Raw genomic sequence first — 23,171 nt, 5'->3', positions numbered from 1 at the left:
AAAGCCTGCAAACAAAAGTGCTTTCCAGAATCAAAGTGCCAAGTGATGCCTAAATCAGGCAACCCCCTGGCATGTGTGGGGTGGAACAGATGATGCGCACAACCAAAGTAATGGCTTACCGCATGACAAAGATATTGGAAGAAACAAATGTATTCAATCATTGAAATTAAACCCTGATTGGCCATTAATTAATGGAGAAGACACAGTCCCCACAAGTCACTCCCTGTGCTAGACGTGCTCACTAGGATGATGTCATGTCCATAGCAAAAAGGAATCCCCAGGACAAACTAAAATACAGAAGAAATCCTGAAACCTGACCTAGAGTTCAGTCTGACTTTAAAGGGTAGGCGACAGAATTACTAATAATGTTATTTTTGTAGAAAAAAAGCAAATGGCTCAAATCCGTGGTGCTTTGCTGGCTTCTTGTGCACCTGATCTTTCAGCTGTCTGTAGTACAATGGCTACTTTTATAATAAGTGCTCACTGCAGCACTGCTTACATTTTGTCGGGGGGATTTTTCTTTAAGATTTGAAAATTTTACATCCTTATTTTACTATTTCAGTTTTCTTTTTTAGTGGCAGTGGTGCATTACGCATCACTATGCCACACAGTCGAGTTTACGTGTTCTTCCGAAGTTTTTTCTGGGCACTCTTGGTTTTAACTGGGCACTAAGTTGAATGTGGACACTAAACTGACCTAAAATGAATGAGTGACTGAGCTGTGACATTAACTAGAGTCCCATCAAGGGTGGGCTCCTGTCAGCTGATCCTACTATAGACTCTGACTCCTTGTGGCAATATAAAGGAGAAGGCGGGTTAAGAAAGAGAAGACAAATCGTTGCTGACTTTCACTGGACTTTCATTAGAAGATCTGGGAAGTTAGAAGTACACAGTAGCTTGACAACATCACAAGTCTGGATGCAGTTGAAAATACTGAAAATATTCCATGTGATTGTAGCTTATAACAGGGGTTTCCAACTGGGGAAAAATTTCACCTACGCTGGGTGTAAATTTGCTATAAAAATATGCTGTTGAGAAGAAAATTTGAAGTAAAGACAACTTAAGACTTGCACTTTTCAAAACTCCACTAAGAATATCCAAAATCGTAGGTGAGAAGCAAGAACAAGCATCTCCCTGACAAATATGTCCTCATTGACTCTGAGTGTTTCATTCGGGGGTACCGGCATCTGCTCACCATTCGTTGTTTTTAAATATGTGGAACAGTATTATTAAGGGCTATTATTATTGTTATTGTTATTTGAACTTAAAAATGTTAAAACAATGTTCTACTAATTTCCCTTTTTCGATTGATTTATTATGGTAGAAGGATAAACTCAAATTACAAAACACACATGGGACTAAATTTACTTTTAAAATGTTGCCTCGGGGTAAACTAGGTGGAAAACCTTGGGAATGCCTGACTTATTATATATTTATCTCTTATAATTCAGTTTTGTGAACTGCTTGCATCTACTTTATAAATAAATGTATGGACCATATGTGATAGACTGACCTGAAAACTGGACTGGGTAGATGGTTGGATGGATACATGGACTGATGGATATTATATTTTGCATATGATGAAGAATTAATCTGGTACACAATGGAGCAGTTAAAACATACACGACCTGCAGCAAGAGCCATCATTAGTTGAGTATTGTTAAAGTTCATTCAGCAGAATCCTTTTGATTAAATAATGAATCACCCACTTGAGAACACTAGTAGAAATTAAAGAGAATTGGTGTCACACAAACACTTGTGAGAATGAAGAACAAATTTCTGAGTTGTGTAGTAAGAGCAGAATCCAGGACAACTTTTAGAAAGTATGTGGATGAGGTACCAGGACATCTTAACTAATAGATAAAAAAATGAGAGAGATGGACTGGAGGTCTCAAGTAGTGCTTCTTTCACCACAGAGACTCCTATGCAATGTCGGCACATCGATCTGCCATCCACCTCCATTCTCCAGCCCAGCCCTGTTAACCACCCTGGAGGAGTGGCAGCTCTTTGAGTGAAAGACTCTGCCTTAAATTTGAGTGGTCACCAAAGGAAAGGTTTAAATGCTGCTTCTGCATCCAATGCTGCTTTAACAAGATGGCCTGTTGGAATGGTTACAAATGCAACTAAACTCAGTTACTAATTTCATAGACACATTTTGCCAACAAAATTGAGTATTAAGGTACATATATTAACCTAAGGAGTGCATAAATGACACTGTAAGTACTTGACATGTAGCAATTGCTTTTAATATAATAAACGAGGAGCAACTCGTGTATATATATATATATATATATATATATATATATATATATATATATATATATATATATATATATATATATATATATATATATACAGTGCATCCGGAAAGTATTCACAGCGCATCACTTTTTCCACATTTGGTTATGTTACAGCCTTATTCCAAAATGGATTAAATTCATTTTTTTCCTCAGAATTCTACACACAACACCCCATAATGACAACGTGAAAACAGTTTCCTTGAGGTTTTTGCTAATTTATTAAAAATAAAAAAAACTTTATTTTTTACTTTCCGGATACACTGTATATATATATATATATATATATATATATATATATGTATATATACTGTATATTTGCAGCTTACAGCCAAAACCCAAAATCAGCCAAATCGGGAAGTGGCCGGTCAAATTGGGAAATGGCCAATGTCACTGTAAATTGATCAGCCAATGTCCAATCTTTTCCTCGATTTCGGGATTTGGCCAGCCAGTTTGCGAAATGACACAGGGTGATTGGCCAAAGTCAGAAAAAAAAGGCATGAGCACCGATTTGTTGTGCACTTAGTAGTGCAATTGCATTGAGTGTAGCCTTGACGGCTCTTGTTCAGAAATTAAATTGGTTGATTCACAAAAATTAAGATTAGGTATATAAGTAGGTGTCACATTTCTGTTATCATTTTAGCCTTAAAATAGTGACTTAACATAAGGGAACTATTTTATTGACCTTAAGTTTAGTGTTTGGGTGAGGGAAAGGCCGTCTAAAGTGGCGTACTCATTTCTGAATCTGCGTCTGAAAGTTTTAAGCATCTTTGCACCTTGAGTGGACAGTCTTACATCAGTGCAAAGGGGTGAAATGGCTGGCCAATTCGGGAACTGGCTGAACTTCGGGTTTTGGCTTTAACATATATATATATATATATATATATATATATATATATATATACAGTATATATAAAATATTGAAACCCAGGGCACATACAGCCACCCTATTCCCAGTATAGACACGACTTTGGCACACAGCACACGGTTTATTTGTTCAAAACACCGTCCAGCACAAGTACAGGCCACAGTCCTGTTGCCACCAGTCCTTCCACCTCCACTTCTCTTCAAGAGCTTTGTCCACTTCCTCCCAACTAGGCCATTGAGCGGTGGTGACTGGCTCCCTTTATAGGGCACCTGGAAGGAGTTCATGTGCCCAATGAGCTTCTTCTGGCAGCACTTCCCGGATGTGGTGGAAGTTCTGCCAAATAGGGCCCTGTAAAAGTCCAGGCACCTGCTAGTGGTGGCCACGGGTCCATGGGTTGAGCTTCTATGCTTATGACCCATGGCCCCACTGGAGACCAAGGGGGTTACCCTCTGTTAGTCTGGGGGAGAAAATGTCCTGGAAGTACTCTCTCTTTCCTGGTCCTTCCATAACCAGGGGATCCTGGCCGGGTAAGGGCCCCGACCTTCCTCCACAGTATAAATGTATGTATAGGGTGAGTCAAAATTATGTTAACATTTGAATGGCAGAAACAATTTATCCACAAAATGTACTTCATATGTGCAAGGTGATTTACAGGAATATCTCAACCTGTTCGCCATCATGTTCAACACATGTACCATATGTGGCCACAAAAATTGTATATAAGTACATACATAGCAGTACCATTAGTGTTAACATAATTTTGACTCACCCTACATATATATTTACACACAGTATATACAGAAACAATTGTAACAAGGCAAACCTTCCACATAAACCACATCTAGATCTACACAGCTCAACATCTTTAGATGCACACAGGTCTGGACAGTGTGTATTTCCTGACCAGACAGATAAAATGACGACATGCCCATCCCTAGAATAACTTTCTCAGAATTTATCAAACCATCAACAGACACCTGCAGGCAAGAAGCATCTCAAGACAGCATTTTGGTCCTTTTCAGGGCACATGGACTTACACCAGTCAACTGGACAGCATGGTGAGCAAAGAGGAGCACCAGGAGGAAGCCCTTCACAGGCATGTGTAAGAGATATGGGAAGTTAGAGAATCACACAACGTTGAAACTCCGAATAAACAAACAAGCAAACAAATAAATAAATAGAGATTTATATCTTGAAGCAGTTTATACAATGATTGGTTACATAAAGGTTTCTGGCATATAGCGCCATGACAAACGGTTGTAAGGCCTCGCCAGTACTGCACCCTTGTCAGGCACACTCGTGGGTGTCTACACTTCTGTCTGAATGCCTTCTTCCTCCAGCCAGCCCTCCTTACGTGTCGCCCAATGACCACCACACGCAATTTGCCCGCAATGGCAGTTGTGCCAGTCCTTCTCCGGGCACCACCCACTCACACAGATGAGAGTTTTCCGTGTGCATTAATGAGAAGAAGAAAAGTAGTCAGCGCTTTGATAACTTCGGTCCATGATTAGCCATATTATGATAATGCAATAAACGGGCAAAAGCTGAACTCCCTCCATTTATTTTAAACATGACTGCAAACTTGGATTTCTTCATATGAAAAAAAATTGAAAGCTGATGCAAAGCTAAACTGTCATATAAATGTTAGCTTCTACACGTCTTGTTGATGAAAATGAAGGAAATGTGAATGCCTGTCAAATTCTGTAAGAAATGAAGGGTGGATATTTGCTTTAAAGACAGACATGGGGCTCTCCGCGTGTTCTTCACAAGCATCTCCACCTGACAGGCAGACAGGTATACATCTTTATATAAGAATATTTCTTACTGAGTACATCTTTATGATAAGAATATCTGTTACCGAGAAACAAAACCACAGCTAAACTTCGGATTTTCATTTGTATAACTGTCTATCAGTTAAACTTTCCGTTGATGACCTTACTAATTTAATTAATCGTCTTCAAATAAAGTATTTTAAAGCCACCAATTCAACAGCGTGTGTCTATCGAGCATAAGAGGCTCACTAACAGGCAGCATTGATGTAGCGCATCTGCTAAGAAACGCAAACCAACGTCCAGAAACACGTCCATGCTGCTAACTGATAATATTTAAAACCATGCAGTTTCCGTCTGACTCGCGCAACTTCAGCTCCATCCATCCACCCATCTCCCGGAATCCGCTTGTCTCGAGCTCAAGCTAGCGGTCCGCCTCAGACGTCCCTCCACGTGTACCCAGACTGCACGGTGTATTTCTGAAATTTAACGTTTGCTTGTGGGTACATTACCGCCACGGTGCTACACTTCTGATTTAAACTCGTGAGACGCTTAGTTTTGTCGAGAAAGGCGAGCATTTTATTAATTTAACAGCCATGGCACGAAGCTGGCGAGAACTGCATTTCTCTTCTTCTTTAATTATGCGACTGTCCGAATATGTATGACTCCCACTTTACAGTTATGTCTAATTATTAGTTACTAGTTCTACCATCCATCCATCCATTTTCCAACCCGCTGAATCCAAACACAGGGTCACCCTCAATCCAAATTAAACACACAATAACCGAAATGTCTCCATTAAGGAAAACTTCATTTTGTTTGTTTTTTATTTGCACCATTTGTAAGACTTTTAATTCAGACAAATAAGGTACAGCACGAGTATAATTTGCAAAGAGAAAGGGTGCATTTGCTTCTTGATGTCTATAAAGTCGGATGAATAGAGCACACGGGGTCATCAGTAACCGGTAATAACTACACACTTAATAGAATGATCGTTAATAAAAATGTATAAATCTAATTAGTCCGAGGTAATCGTGCTTGCTTTCAATTTGAATACGGAATATGCTCAAGCCTTGAAAGAAATCCCATTAAATAAACAGCAATAAGGACCACTTACCTTCTCTCCAGGGATACAATCACAGCTGAGGGACTGTGGCTTATTAAATTCACGAAGTGTTCATCACTGCGTATTTCTCAGTCTGAAATTGTCACTCAGTAGGTTCGAGAACGCCTTCGAAAAAGAAAAAGAAGTTTGCACAGTAGCGCCAACTCCGCTGCTTCGAGGTAGCCTGAGCGCCACACGTTATCGTCATTCAACTCTAATCACATGCACGCTACCGGCTGCAGTCCGCCTCTTTGAATAAAGCCCAAGAAGACGGGCACGCACGGGTTCTTTCCAATTCCCTTTTCTAAGTCGAAGCTGCTTTAACTTCACAGCGCTAAGCAGCACTCCACAATGAGCTGTCCCTGACCGTGGTGCTGATCTTCATTTCGCCGCGCTAGGTGAGATGTACAAAGGCTGGAGTCCACACTCGTGCATCAGCCAGTCAGGGTATATGAAAGTCTCTCTAATATTTTCTCAGTTATGAGAACTGAAAGCGAAGATCGCAAATGCTTCTAATTTATTAGATGGATATTGCCTATCAGCACGTATTCTCGCCCCAGCTTTGACTCATTGCATATCCTGCCCAGAAACAGAAGATTGTGCATAAGAATTAAAAGAAAAGAACAAATGGTCACATTTCAATCATCCATCCTTTTAATGGACCCATTTATTCCGTTACATGCCTATGGGAGCCGACAGATATTAATCAAGAACTGGAAAAGTAGCAGGTAGGCAGAAGATGTTCAAAATCTGCTTGCTCTTTAAAGTCGTTTTCCACAATCAAAGGGAGCTTTATCTTGTTTATCTTATCTGTTTTCCAGAGGTCACGCTTACACTCGCTGACACCTGGGTATTTAACCTCAAAGGCACGTCTATAAGGTACAATGATGACCCAAGTAACAGGAGTAGTGCACATTTACGCTATGAGGGACCGACAATTGGTACTGGCCGGGGGCCCCAGGAGCACAGGGGTCCACGATGTCTCTGATGCCTATGTGTGTTTCTGTTTTGCTATCAATACAAGGACCCTAGCGAACTACTTTGCCTGGGAGCCTATGATGCTGTTAAGATGACCCTGCGACCAAGTATTCAAATTCAGATCCCCAAAGCTTGGAGACAACTGAACTCTCCGGCCTCTTGAATGTCATTTTAGAGTTCTTTACTGGATTCCTCGTAGAATCATTGCTTGACAAAGCACCATATCATTCTGGGAAAAGTTATTCGCATGTCAAATTGGTTCTTTGTGCTTTGAAAAACATACTAATACGTAGAAAAGATATGAAATCTTTAATATATGGCAGGCAACCTAGCAGGACATTAACAGATTAAGAAAACCTGGACTTAGTCTGTGTAGCAAGAGTCCTTTTAAAATCACGAGCCACTGGTATTTCACAAATCTGTTATTCATGCATGTACCTCTTACAAGGGCTGATCCGAGAAGCAATTTCACCCTTAGATCCAAAGACCAAATATGTGCTCTGATGGAGAAGCAGAGGGGGCGTTTCATTGACCTGCCTACTCCTGTTCCCATTGAGTGCATGGTGTACGACATGATCTTTCATTACAGATTATATTTCTGAGTCAGGTCTCGATTCAACCTGTTATGGATCCAAATAAATAAATGGTTCTCTCTGAAACCTTCACCTGGATGGGTCTTTTGGAACCAAAAATGGTTACCTTATGCCGTTGCTTTGAAGAACCATTCTGGCATCTTTATTTTTAAGAGTGTACGCTGAGCACTACGCCGCTGTTTCAACTAAAACGTTCAGACTGAGATTGTGAAAAGACTTGCGACGAATCAGATAAGTTAAAATAAAAATATTACGTAATGATATTCAGCAACTTTTTTTTTAATTATCTGTTTTCAAAAGACATTTTGCATTACACTATATACTATCGTTTCCCTTTATCTACTTATGAAAGAGAAACAGAACTAACAAATGATCAGAAGGTAGCGTTTTCTTTCTTTTTCGTGAAAAGGAGTTCGAGAAAGAGTAGCACACAAACATAATGCGCCTGCATTTTCACGGTTAGCATCATTTTGATTAGTTAGACATTTATAACCTGCGAGGTTTATTCTCCTGTCTTTGAGACGCGCACATTTTCCCGTGACAGTTACAATGAGCCAGTCTATGATGGCACCAGAAGAAGGTGCAGATCAACACACACACACACCGACAAACATATTCACTCGTGCTGGGCAAACGCAGAGTTCTGAATTAACGTAACAAGCAGATCTCTTGGATTTAGAAGGAGACCCATGTTCGCACCAGGAGAACGTTCACACACCACATACACAGAAACACATAAAAAAGAGCAAAACTCCGAAATCAATTCTGGTAGAAATCGCGAAAGCAGAAATGTATAACTAGTCTCAAGGAGCTACGAGGAAACCAAACTAACTAGTGCGCCACTCTGCACTCTTTTAAAACCCTATGATATCTAATAGTTTAAAACACAATTAATTTGTATATAAATATGTGCGCTTTCATAGCATTATCAACTGTTTGGTTTCAAATGAAACTGCAAAGAAATCAAACTAACAGACCTGACTCAGAAATAAAATCTGTAATGAAAGATCATGTCGTACACCACTCAATGGGAACAGGTGTAGGCAGGTCAATGAAACGCCCCTCTGCTTCTCCATCAGAGCACATATTTGCATGGTCTTTGGATCTAAGGGTGAAATTGCTTCTCGGATCAGCCCTTGTAAGAGGTACCGCAGACCGCAATCAATGCGGAATCAAGAGCATCACATAGCAGCCATAAGTGAGATAGATGATCAGCATTTCAAAGTCCCTCCTGCCAAGAGCAGTAAGGGTAACCGGAGAACCCAAAATAGATGCTGCACAGTGTTTGTCATGAAGACTGCAGTCAACATAAATACTTTCCTTGTACTCAAACCTTAATTATACGGCTCACAGTTTATGGCGGTGATTTCTTTCACGCCATTAACAGTAAATCCACGCGCTTTGTACACCATTTGCATTCACTGTAAACCCCGTTTGATCCACTTTAAAGTGAAAGAAGCCAAAGTCCGTTCGTGCAAGACAGAGGTGTTCGCTGGACCGGGCAACAGACCGCCTGCAGCTGCACACTTCCAAATTAAAATCAGACTTGGCAGTTTCGAGTAGTAAGAAAACCTGACAAGTTGGTCTGTTTGATGAAACGAAGCGCAACCGGAGAAAAACTCGCGCAAACATTCGCAGGAGCGTCGATGTGCCACCCAGGGGCGTCTCTAGAAGATTTTAGGGCAGTGGTCGGATTTCTTGGTATGAATATACTGCTGCTCACTAATCATCACCTCACTTCTTAATAGCTTTCACTAACTTCATGCTGTGGCTCATCAATTCTATCCCCCCTGTCCAGATCTAATTATACAGATCCAGATCGTCTGGATGACTGATTTATGCGGGGACGATTCCAGTTCGGCGCGAAGACGATTCGTCATGTCGTCAGTTCGCACACTTCTCGATGGTCCGGGATTTTTTGGGTGATTTTCTATGTAATAAACTTAATAAGTTATAGCGTAATGAAAATTGCATAATTAGATCCGGACCACCCTATAGTTACTACAGTCCTGTATATTAGTATATTAATATACTACCATACTTTAATACACACATATTAATGTCAGTCAAAACTAAGAGAAAAAAATCCACTTGATATAACTGCAAACCTCTATCCTAATTAATTTTAAAGAGCTTGTCATCATTGTATCGTTGGGGCGGAGGGATCCATAAATAGACCGGATGTGTTTTCACTGTTTCTGGATGCCATCCTTCCGACGTCTTAGCGACAGTAGAGCCTCTCTCTGTAAAAACGAGAGTTTACTCAAAGCCATACTTTAATATACTCAAATGTATGTTCTTAGTGTACCAGCCTGTCAGTCGAGTAGTCACCCATTCACAAACTCTCACTCTCATTCACACACGCACTCCATGCTCCAGGCAGCCCGTCATTTAACTAAACTCAGCTTGTCAGTGACACAAATAGCTGGCTAAATTAGCGCTCCGTTACTTACTGCATCTCATCCGTAGCTGTTTAGGTGTCGTAAGTAGCCAAAATTCAAATCCAATCACTTCAGCACGACCAACAGAATAGCCGTTCGCCGTTTTAGACAGAAGCCCTCGCTAGCGTTGCCCTGGTCCTTCAGAAGTTCCCAGCACAATTAAATCTCCAAACCAGCCGGCGCTAGATGAGAAGCCCGACTTTGACATATTTCCCCTTTTGACCATAATACACATTATTAAATCGAAGAGCTGGGGCTAGGGGAAAGGGGGTGATCCCCCTTGGAGTTTTGTATAGCTTTAGACGTCAAAATGCTTTCTCATTGGTCTCTCTAGAGTAATGTTACACGTATGAAGGAACGAAGAACGGGTCGGTGAACCCCTTTCTGTTTCAATAAAGCTGCTAGTCCGGTCTGGCGGTGCGATGTCGAGTGGGCTAAAGGTTGATTAAAACGTGAGGTGTTGGTATATGGGGTTTAACGATGCGTTTGCAAATCAGCCCCCCAAAAAACACACCCAGACAAATCGATATGTTTCCCTACGGAACGGTTTTAAAACTATAGCCCAATATAACGCAAAAATTGGCAAACCGTCCCATCTGTGTAAAACGAGAGGTGATGGAGGACGCGAATGCAAAGGACATGTGTGTTCTTGAAATGTAACTGGCAAATTCAGCCTCAGTCAGTCTATCAGACATTTAAAGGATGCAAACTTCAGCGGGATTGCCAGTATATTGTGTACGTTGGCCGCGGCCACCCATTGGTGCCTCCCCTTGGAGTCGCATTTAGTGCCATAAATATGCAGCTGAGTCACAAATAGTAAATAGCTGAATTATTGAATGGGTTATACCTTTTCCAAAATCAAATCAGCAGAGAACGGATCGATAGCCCGTTATGTTTGAGATACATAGAGGTACTGATAGATAGATAGATAGATTATTGGATGATAGGATAGGCAACATATTATAGATATATAATGTCTATATAATGTCGCAGGCTGTTATGAAGGACAGTGCGCAAACTCCACACGGGTGGGGACACAAACGCAGGACGTTGGATCGGTAAGGCGGCAGCATTATACTGCGCCACCACTCAGCATAGTCATAACGCACCCTGAATTAAAAATGGAAAACTATCTTACAAGTAAAAGTAACGTTGTTTTGTGTGTCTTACGCGTTTCGCGTACCACACACGACAGCGTTTAACCATACAATAATGACTGTCACACCGTCAGCTTGCGCGCTGACTGCACACGTGTGGGTTTGTTCATTGATGTGTAATCAAAACTTCGCTCTCGTGGTTTCGGCTCTCAGTTTACTCCCAATGGGTTACCAGTGAATGAATCATGCGTTGTTTAATACAACACAGACTTGTAATTATCCACTTATGGATTAATCTCGAGCTAATCAGTGCGCATCTCTTGAGCGAGCCTGGAAAGTGGAGTGCCGTGCCGGATAGCACGACACTGTCGTTTAAATGCAACCCGAGGCCACCTTCCTCGACTGCTCCACCTGTTAGATGGTTTTAGCCAGCAAATGCCCCACAGCAATTCACTTTATGTCATGAAAGTTCTCTAAGACAATCTACTTAATGATGATAAAATTAAAATTTGTAAAGTGAACATAGTTTTCCAATGGAACGAATGTCTTCTAGATGGGGAATGTTCTGCCTTTGGCTATGCGGATAACCCTTCAGAACTCCTAGACTCCCACTTTGGGATTAAGCAGGTGTGAAAACTGACCGATAAAGATATTTGCACTCTCTTGTGTTTTTGTTTATATTACATACTTGGAGATGATTCATTGTATGCACTTCTAATATTACTTTTTACTGGTAACCCCAGGAGAATCCATGCACACCTTAAGCTGCTTGCGGAATTTCACCGGACTGGTATTTAAGTCCAGTATATTTTTACTTATTATTCGTATGCTAGTTAAACATTTATTTTCATTGTAAATAAATGTGGCACAGTATACAATGACAAAATACCAACTGACATCATGTGAAAAAGTAATTGCCCCCTTCCATGTTATAATGAGTATACATGCCCTGTACCTGTAATCAGACTTCTCATAATTCACTTTTGGTTTTTCACATCACTGTAGAGAACTTTTAGCCCTCTCTTTCTTGCAGAAAGACTTTGATTCAGTTACATTGGTAGGTTTTTGAACTTGAACTGTGTGTTTCTAGTACTGATGCTGCATTTCTGAATAGACCTGAATAGGCCAGTCCAGGACTTCAATTCTGCCTCTTTGCAGCCATTATAAAGTGGCTTTGAGTCTGCATTTTGGATTATTGTTGTTCTGAATGACACAACTAAGCTGCAGCTTCAGCTTCCAGACAGATGTCAAGGCATTCTCAGTAATAAGTTTCTGAAACAGATCAGAATTCACAATTTCTTCACCTATAGCAAATCAGATAAGTCCTAAACCAGCCAAACATCCCCACACCATCACACTACAACTACAAGGTATTTTTGCTGGTACGATGTTTGTTCTTACTGTATAAAAATGGTGCTTGATTAGTGCCATACATAATTGGAGCCATGCCATCCAAAATGTTCGACTATAGTCTCATCTGTCAAGAAAATATTCTCATAAAAAATCTGTGCATCAAATGTCAAATGAGAGATGCACATTTTTGTTCTTGGTCAGCTGTGGCTGACACCTTGCTACTTTTCAATGAGGCTGGTTTGTGCCCAGTGTCTTTCTGACTGTCATGGACACTGATGTTTGGTGAGAAGAGAGAAGCTTACAGATCTTTGGAAGCTTTTTAGGATCCTTTAAGTCTTCCTCAATGATTTTCACCACACCCTTTGAGTAAATTGTGGTCAACTGGATACTCCTGAGAATGTTCTCTGTTAAAAAATATGGCACTCTCTGTGGTTCAGTGGGGTCCTAGATCTTTAGAAATGTCTTTGTATTCCTTTCCAGAATGATAGTTATTAGTTAGTTTTTTCTTACCTCTTTAGGAATTTTCTTGTGCTGGTGGCTTGACTGTAGAGGTAATACTCAAAATAACTGAGGCTTAACCGAGCAGGACCATACTGTGGTCAAGCCAGGCTGTGTTCATTCAGCTGACTCTATCTTTTTAATTGTGCTTATTTAACTTTGTCCATTGGAGACTGTGATGGATAGCCAGGTTGCCCAAAGACTGGAAGGACTTTAGAACACTGCCTCCCCCAAAACGCTAGATGGCAGCTCCCCTGGAGTATAGCGGTGCCCCAGATTACCACAGGGTGTCCTGGGACTTGGAGTTCAGTTTCTCAGTCCATTTGGGTGCTGGGGGTGCTGTGAGAGGTCCTGGGGACTCATGCTTCTCTTAGCCTGGAAGTACTAGGAAGTCATGAGGACAAAAGTCCTGAAGTACTTCTGGGCTGATCAAAGACAATGGAATTCTCCATCTGACCCAAGTCACATGGGAGGAAGAACAGAAGCACTTCCGGGTCAAGGACTATTTAAAGGACTGCTGTGAATCCAGCAAATGAGCCAGAGTCACTTGGAGGTGGACAAAGCTTGCTTGGAGGTATGGAGGAGAAAGAGAAAGGAAAAAGGAATAGTATACGTGCTGTATAATTGTTTATTACTTGTGGCTGTGGTGGTGGAGAGCACTGTGAAGGAAAGAAAAAGGAATAAAAAGTGTTCTTGGTGCTTTTACTTCATGTTGTCAGTGTCTGTCTGATGGGTTTAAAGGGGCAACAGCGACCCCTAGTGTTACAAAACATTGAATACCTTTAAAAAGAAATTAATACAGTTCGTTTGCTCAAGTGCCCTTTATCTAATATAAAGTTTTGGTTGAAGGCCTGTAAGCATTCCGTGTCAAAAACATTCCATAATAGAGGAAATTAGGAAAATAGTTTGTCGTAGCAACACAGCAAGTTAGAATAAGTTCATATTTATAGCAGATAGAAGAGCAGAAATGAATCTTCCAGGTACATGTGACGTCATGCAAGGCAGTTTCCAGCTGCTTCTAGAAAAGGCTCCTGCTTCTTGAGGACTGATGTGAAACAAGTTCCTTCAGAAAGAGGATTCTGCGCACAAATTCTCCACTCTACTGTTAGCATTCCGCTAAGGAGAGGACCCCTTGTATGTTATCTTCCTTTTTAGGAGAATAAACAGTCATTCCATCTCTACATTTCATTTGCTTTAAGTTGTTTCAACAATTTATTTGGCTTTCTGTGCTCAACAACACTGCATTCATTTTCTCTCAGTTGTGAATATGATAAAATATATCCCTCTGGTTAGCGCAGCATTACTGCCAGTTACATGAAATTTTATGGGCACTGCTGCTATCTGCCAGGTCACAGTCTGCTGTTCTGCTCCGCTGCCTTTTGTTTTACTCTGCCATGAACATTTCCGCCTTCTTGTGAGGTTTTTTGATCATTGCTTGAGACAGGCTTTTTTCATGGCTGACATTGTACTTCGGTTCAAGGCATCCCTCATATTGAACTAACAAAATGTCATAATCGTCTTTGTTTATGATTGGGATTAAAATGAATGAAGGCTTCAAAATGGTAAATGGTTTATTGCTATAGCTTTTGTAGTGTGCTGACTTGAAGATGTCCAGATTCCATAGCTACCTTCTGGGGCTTTTTATATATTCATTTTTGAGCAGCATCAAATACAATATTCTTTCTTTCTTTCTTTCTTTCTTTCTTTCTTTCTTTCTTTCTTTCTTTTTATCAGAATGTTTTTTTTCCTATAGTCTTTCTGTCTATTTGCCAAGCTCTTCTCCATTATTCATTACTGACACCACATGAGCACAGCTTGGTAGAGTTTAGCGATGTAACTTTATTTAGAGCAGAACAAACACTTTTGTCATAGCAGTGATAAGATGTCAGGACCAGTGATGAAGAGCAGCATATCCAGATAAGTAAATGTCTGTCAAGTCCTCAAACACGACTAAAGGAGCCCCTTATTTAGCCTGCATAAAGAGGAGATAACTAGGCAGGGTTGCCTTAAAATGCTCGTACTACTCCTACAGCACACTAAGAATTCCTCGGCCATTTCTTTGAGAGAGTTGTATCGTAGGATGGGTGGTGTGATAGAATCACAAACACAAAGATAAAGGTTTAGGGTTGCTACCCCGTATACTTGAAAATTAGCGATCAAAAATGAAAGAATGATGTCTTTTCAGAATGAGCTCAATGCAGAACTGAATTACAATGAAACAAGGTGGTGGTTATATAGAGTCGGGACAGGAAGTGAGGTCAGGCAAGCTGGGACAGGAAGTGAGGTCATCAGGTGGGATTTCCTTCTGTAGGTCTGCAGAGGAGGAAAGAGAGAAGATGTTAGCTGACAGTGCGGACTCCTGGTGTGGCGGACAATCACATCTTATCCAGGTCTCTGAAGAGCACTTTTGTGACAGTGGTCAGTCCAAACTATTGCTGGTGTAACTGTAGGCCCATGGTGATGTTTGCAGGATGGCTTTTGCCATATAAGAACATATATAACAAATGAGTGTTAATCAGAACAGGTCATTGAAGCAAACATAGCTCATTACAGTAATCTTTCTTCACTTAACTCTTTCAAAATCCTGTGAACACAATATGTCTACTGTGCTCACTGTGATGAAAAACACTCTAATATTGGTAAGAAATTTATCCATAACCATATCCCATCTTTTCCCCAATTTTCTATCTGCAGAACTCATGTCCACCCTACTAGTTCCCTTCAAAAGTTTTCAACAATTCTTCTATATCATCTCTTAGGTGTCAACTCCATACCCTGCAGTCCTGTAACCAGCCTAGGTGGTCCTTTCCATAGCATTGCTGTCTTTTTGTAGTATGGAGATGAGAATCTACACACACAATTCAGAATGAGGCCACACTGGTGTGCATGTACTCCACATACCGTGTTACGTAACCTGCTGGACTTCAATTAGCCCTCTTAATATCAGCTATACCCTGCCTGGGCACAGAAAATGACGGGTTCGCTTCAACTCCCAGGTCCTTCTTGTAGAATGAATTTCCAGGGTTTACATCCCTCAAGTTAAGTAATCATATTTAATATGTTTACAAAAATGTTTATTTATTTCTGTTAAATTTTATCTGCCAAATGTTTACATGTCTGCATTCTTTCCAGTTGCACGTGAAATGATTTAGCTGACTTTAGAGTAGCCACCATTCCCCCTATTTATTTTGATATACTATTTAAATCCCTGAGGGGATACTGCCTTTTCGCATGACCTTTGGGGGTCAGAGCACAAGGTCATCCATTGTACAGTGACTCTGGAGTAATTTTCAGGTTAAGAGCTTTATTCAAGGGCCCAACAGAGCAGGATTCCTTCTGGCATGTAATAGGATTTGAACCTGTAACCTCCCAGACACCAGCGCAGATCCTTAACCTCAGAGCCTCCACTCCACCCACTCCATTTATGTATACAGTACTCGATAAAAGACAACACAAATAATATATAAAGAGGAAAGCCAACACATAATCAATAAAAGTATTTCAAGGACAACAAAAAGAACATGTAACCCCCTTGCACCACCCTTCCTTTAATCAGCGTGCAAGACCCTGAGCTCTTTATTATGGTGTCGCCACCTCTATTGTTGGCATGTACAATATATGCCACCTTCAGTCTTTGAACACTCAACCAAATCACAGTTTACTCCAAATTTAAGTTAAAAAACACTCTTTACTTACATGCAAAATGAACAGGTTTCCAAACTAGGTATTTTTTCAAATATATACAATACATAATAAAACACAAACACTAAATTATTTACAGCTATACATATATTGTCCGTCCGATACTACTGGTGAGCTCACCCTTATTAATTACCACAGTCAGTGAAGTTTACTCACTACGTTGGGGGCCCCAAACCGTAGCTCGGGTGTGTGGTGGCCAAACAAACAAAACAGAACTGGCCACTTCACTTGAGGATTTAACTCAAGCCACTTAAAACAAGCAAAATAAAAAACACACACAGACCTTGTTTGAATGTACTCTCCTTTATCCTCGGATACCTTTTTTTGGCCTCTCGTCTCCCTCCCTCTTGAATAACCTCCTCACTCGCGGTTTGCCAGTGCTGAACTCGTGTCCTGCCGTCTTTCTCTTATTCAGGTCACCAAATCACTCTGTCCACTACATGTCAGTCCCTCTCCTCTCTCGACTCTCTTCGTGTCCTGCAGTGGCACACTTACTTGTCCTTTCCATTGGCTATAGACACCCTCTGTTTGATGGTGCCCCCTTAGGGCCCGTTTATACTTCACGCTCAGAACGTGTACGCGCCCGCATCATGGCTGCCACGCGTTCTGAGCATTCATTTGATGCGTCCTCTGAGCAGGTCCTCAGAAATTAACACGACGTGTACGCGAGTTGCAGTACCGGCAAAAAGTTGGGGGGCACAGTGTGTTAAAAGTTGGAATGTGACATCAGAGTCTCTGTTTACTATCTACTTGTGACAGAAAGCTTTGCAGATCCTACAAGATCGGTGTGCACGCTTCAATGTTTGATGTATGGTTTGATGTGGTGAAGCAAAATGTGGACATACAGATGTATTCGTGGTGCTTTTATATTCAAGCGTCGCATATTCCCGATCGTAATGACACGATACATTTTAAAAGTCTCACATACCATCTTCTGTGCCGTCTTTTTTTCTAGGGCCTCCATCCGGTCCTGACAGCAGCAAAAAAGCATTAAAGTATGTATGTTACATTTTACAGATAACTCGGTAATTTCGTTTAAATAATGAATACTGTTAATAATTACACACATGTGGGTGACACAGTGGCGGAGCGTTAGTGCTGTTGTCTTGCAGGGAGTCACATCGCTGATATTCCCTGCCTGGAGTTTACATGTTTTCCTTCTGGGTTTCCTCAGTGTGCTCCGGTTTCCTTCCAAAGAAATGCAGATTTAGTTACACTAAAGTGACGCTAGTATATGTGAGTGCTTGTATTCAGCTCGTCCAGGGATTATTTCTGCCTCGTGCCCAATGCTAGCGGAAATGGACAAATCCCTGGACTGATGGATTTAATCATTAAACATCCTTTTCAGAGATATTGCGGTAAGGTGTCATCGGAATTTAATGGGTGTTCCAGGCAATTCACAACACAGCGAAGCCGAACCTGTTCTCACCGTGATAATATCTCACACTGCCACCTGCTGGATTCCTCCAGATGTACGCAAAGTACGCGCACAAGTATAAACCCTACAATGCTTGTGTAGCAGGAGCGTCCGCTGCAGCATGCGTTGCGTCGCGTGAAGTATAATCTGGCCTTACAGTGTTCCCCACTTGCTTACTCCTCTCTGAAATATCTATCGCCTCGGTGCGTCGCTTTGCGCGTGAACATTTTGCTAGACTGTTCTTTCTTACTCATCGCGGCTTTTCAATACACTGTTTATTTCACGTTCCCTTTAGCATCCTTCTATCGCTTCTTTCTGTCTAATAAGTTTAGCGTGTTGCTAAATCTTTCTCTTCTCCCATCTTCTACTTTTATGTTTTAGCGGTTTGCTAAAATTATTTACTCTTTCTTTTTCCTTCTCGTTTCGGCGTTCTGCCTCAACTGTCTTTCTTTCCTCCTTGTTTCTGCGTTTTGCCTGAAACTTCCTTTCCTTCTTGTTTCTGTGTTTTGCCTGAAACTCTCTTTCCTTCTTGTTTCGCCGTTTTGCCTGAAACTCCTCTTCCTTAAATCTCGTCTCACCCCTATCTTATATGGACTGTTGATAGTCCAATCAGAGGACACTTACATATCAAACTTAACCTTACCCAACCCCCACAATTTGTACCCCATTTCAGTCAATAAACGTTATTAACACAAACTCGCATTCAGATATTCCTTTTTTTTTTCTTTAAACTTAGCCCAGGTTACACACAGATAAAAAGAAAGCACCCTTGAGCCAGGGAGCTTGTGCACAGCTAGCGCTTTTGCTTATAAAGCTGATCTACATACAAAGTGATGTTCTAGTGTACGCGGTGGCCTTTCTCTGACACATGGCACTACATGCCACTCACCGTCTTTTCCCATTCCATAGTTACAGGTGGCCAGCGCCTTGCCCAGCAGTATTTTGGCACATTTCAGGATTGGAGTTTAACCCACTAAAGAAAGGGCACAGTCAGACCAGATCAATTTAGAGTCACCTATTAACCTAACAGGCATATCCTTGGGATGTGGGAGGAAACTGAAATCCCTAGTGAAAGCCTACTGAGACATGGGTAGAATGTGCAGACCATCCAGGTGCTGCAATACAGCTGCATAAGCCTCTGTGCTGCCAGCTAAGCACTGCACTCACAAAAGGAAAATGGAGAGGAAGTGGAATTAGCAGATATTCAGTAATCCACTGCTTGTACTCCCAATGGGCATTCATGTCTGAAATTACTGTTATTAAAGACAATCAAAAGTACATTGAAATATTTTTTAACAGTCAACATTTTTGTAGGGTGGTACAGTGGCTCAGTGGTAGCACTGCTGCTTTGCAGTAAGGAGGCCAGGGTTGACGTCCTGGGTCGTCCCAATGTGGACTTGGCATGTTCTCCCCATGCCTGTGTGGATTTCTCCATGCTGTCCAGTGACATTAAGGTTAGATGAATTGGCATCACTAAATTGGCACAAGTGTGTGTTTTGCCCTATGGTGGTCTGGTGCCCTGTCTAGGGTTTGTCCCTGCCTTGCATCTTATACTAGCAGGAATAGGCTATAGCAACCCTTGTGACCCTAGTCTGGATTAAATGGGTCAGAAAATGACATACATTACTTTTTTTTGTAGAAGTCCGATATTCTGCAATGTGTTTTGCTAGTAGATTCAGTAAAGCAATGTGGTTGCTTCTTTTAACTCCAGCTGATCGTTTTATTCAAGTCAAGTCACTTTATTGACACATCACCCAACACGAATGTACAGGAGTGTGAAAGACTTGTGTGAAAGGTCCCCAGCAATAACAGAGCATACGCATAATAAATATATTTAAATATTAATTCACCAATCATATACTGTCCAAAAATGACATAAATAAACACTTGGACATGCTGACCATTCATGCACCATACAGTGTACACTATTAACACAAAAAAGTTGTGGTGCAATGGAATGAAGAGATGAAGGAACAGCAACATGAAGGTGGTGGGGTGTGGCAGGAGTAGGGGGTAATAAGCATTAGTAACATTCTCAGTGCAGAATTCAGCATCCTAGCAGCTTGATAAAGAAGCTGTGTCAGACCCGATGATATGGTATTGCCTACCTGTGAATAGTTCAAAACTCAGGTGACTTGGGGTCATTGATGATTTTCCTGGCTTTCCCAAAGCATTGCCTAACATCTATGTCTTGTAGGGTATGAACGTCACCTCCAATAATTTGCTGGGCAGAATGCTTTCCCTTTTGCAAGGCTTTGTAACTGAGGGCAGTGCAGGTCTCATACCACACAATTAAGCAACAATTTAGTATTCTTTTAATAGTGTAGATGTAAAATGATGCCAAACCTTTTCGGGTGCCTGAGGTAAAAAAGTTCATTGTTGCACCTTGTTCAGCACAGTCCACATGAGGTCCTCACTGTTATGCACACTGGAAACTTAAAACTGCTCACCCTCTCCACCATTGTCTCATTGATGGTGATAGTAGAGCGTACTCCTCCTCGATTCCTGAAGTTCACTATTATCTCTTTGTCTTTGGCCATGTTGAGGGAGAGGCTGCTTTCCTGGCACCAGTGTGTCAAGGCTCTGATTTCTTCTCTGTATGCAGTCTCATCACCACTGGAAATAAGACCCATCCATTGTGTTATCCGCAAATTTCACAATGATGTAAGAACTGTTCCTAACCATGCAGTCATGGGTGTAAAGGAAATATACTGTAGTAGAGGACTTAGTACACATCACTGAGGGGCTCCTATGTTGAGAGTCATTGTAATGGAAGTGATGCCACCCAGTTTAACCTCCTGGTACTTATCTAACAAGACGTTCAGGATCTTCCCAGGATCTATACAGAATCATTCAGACTCAAAGCACTTAGCTTGCTGTTAAGCTTACAAGGAATTATAGTGTTAAACGCTGAGCTGTAATCTACCAACAGCATTCTCACATATGTATCGTTCTTGTCCAGGTGGGAGAGAATGTGTGTACTGTTAGTGTAATATTCACAGCTGAGGTCCAAGCTTTACTAAAAATGTAGATGTCTCAGAGATTACCCTAATCCTTCCACTGACCCTTCATGTGACACTAGATGAGTCACTTCAGCTACCAAACCAGCCATTTTCAAAGTATGGGACCAATTGTACTGCACTGTACCTGTAGGTATCGGCCATCTTGTTCAGGGTGGGTTTCTGTGATGTACACAATGATTTCAAGTTAAGCTACAGCTGTGAAATATCCTAAATTACAGAATATATGAGTTTGGTATGGATGATAAATACAAGGACAAAGACAATGGTCAAAAACAGGTCAAGCTATAATAATCTCTAGGGGTAGGTGCCCTGCCAATACAAAGACACTACCAATAGTGGGAGTTATGATTCAGTATTATGACTGCATCCCCCGAGACAACTACTGCTGGGGCATAAATACAAACCAGTCCATTAGGTGGAGGTAGGGAGAGCCGGCACATTTATGTTGTCCCCACTCTATTTCAGGTGTCATGGGCTAGGCCTGTCTCTTTAAATTATACAAGGAAGACAAGGTTTACAAGGACACTCCTGAGGGTGCTAATGGAGTTCTAAGAGAATGGACGCATCAGTTACCAACATGATTTATAACCTTGAAAGTGATCTCAGGACCTGTCCTGGAAGTGGTTCCTAGCATGAAAGTCCCCTTGGCCAGAAGTGCCGTGTACTTGGAATTGGGAGGAATAGACTTAGCAAAAGTATAATTAGCTGGAAGAAGAGAGACCAGAGAGAAAAGAGGCAGGGTGAGTCAGGAGAATCCATTGAGGTACTGCCTTGTGGGCAATCTCAGTAGGCACCTGTGTGATAGATGGGTTTGAGTCCTCTATAGCTAACACTGGAGAGGCTGGAGGCGTGCTGTTTTCACTAATTATTTTTGGTTATATCTAAGTCAGTGATTCTTAATCTTTTTTGAGTCATGGATCCCATTAAGAATGATGAAAGCTATGGACCCCCTTCTCCAGAAATATTCACATAAACACAACTTTGCATGCAATGAATATAATGTACTTTATTTATTGAGATTTGATTGTCTCATACATATATGACATACACAAAGTATTATTAAAGTTTAAAGCAAACAATCCAAAAAACACTCATTTTTTAATGCAAAAAGTAATGGCCGCTCATTATAATTATGAAATACAATACCCGTTGTGCAACTTAAAACAGATCTACTACTACTACTATGTTTTCTACTAACATTACTACTACTACTACCACTACATCTACTGTAAATCAACAGTACCAAGCTGTATAGTGAATATAAATGTTTAATTTTTATCTGACCCTCACGGACCCCCTGAAACCCCCCTGATCTAAACTAACATACACCTTGCTACTTGCTCTTTATTTTATAATTTTCTTTTCTTTTTATGTTTTGCTTTCCTTATCTTTTTTTTTTGTTTTCTGGGTTTGTAACATGGCCAGATCTAGAAAGGGGAAGAGTTGGGCAATGCCTACCCAAATTTATGCTCTGCCCACCCAATTCATCAACTATATTGCCAATCACATTTATTTCCTGTGCTCTTGTCACAAATTCCTACTTTCTTTTTTGCTGACTAAGCAGAGTAAATAACGGTGCTGCCTTGACCCTCCAACATCATGTTGAGGAGCATTTGTGGGCGCCTGTTATTTGGAGGAGAATATTTGAGCATTCTTAATAAAGCTTTTGATTTTTGTTAAAATGTCTTGCTATTGTTGCTGCAGTTAGTTTTAGGGTTGGGTTGAATAAGAATATTTAAGTTTTAACATTACTGTTAGCTTGCTGGCTCACTAGGATACTATTTAACATTTAAGTATTTAGAATTCCACATTTACAAAAGCTGATATGAGTGCTCAGTTTAAACAAAATGACCTGGTTAGAGTCCATGCTGGGCATCCCTTAAAGAAGCCATGAACACAATGCAGCGATTTTTGGCTCCCAAATCAAAGCGTGTTACCAGTAATTCGGGCACTGCTGCTGACAGCTCATAACATCCCAGCTTCAGGACCGATGCCCTCAGATCAAGCGGGCAGTTCAAGCGGTAATGTTAC

The 23,171-nt window shown here is 41.0% G+C and overlaps 1 protein-coding gene across 1 annotated transcript in view; it reads right to left on the bottom strand.

The window, feature by feature from the left end:
- The window catches only part of prlh2r (prolactin releasing hormone 2 receptor), a 64,259-nt gene extending 58,034 nt beyond the window's left edge, over positions 1-6,225 (bottom strand). The window contains exon 1 of the mRNA XM_028821407.2: positions 6,051-6,225. The gene's annotated coding sequence lies outside the window, so the exon portion shown is untranslated. The remainder of the gene's footprint in view (positions 1-6,050) is intronic.
- Positions 6,226-23,171: the final 16,946 nt, after the last annotated feature.

The sequence above is a fragment of the Erpetoichthys calabaricus genome, chromosome 16 (assembly GCF_900747795.2).
Source record: "Erpetoichthys calabaricus chromosome 16, fErpCal1.3, whole genome shotgun sequence".
Classification (NCBI taxonomy): Eukaryota; Metazoa; Chordata; class Cladistia; order Polypteriformes; family Polypteridae; genus Erpetoichthys; species Erpetoichthys calabaricus.
Note: the sequence above shows the minus strand (reverse complement) of the source record. Positions and strands in the feature narration are given on the sequence as shown.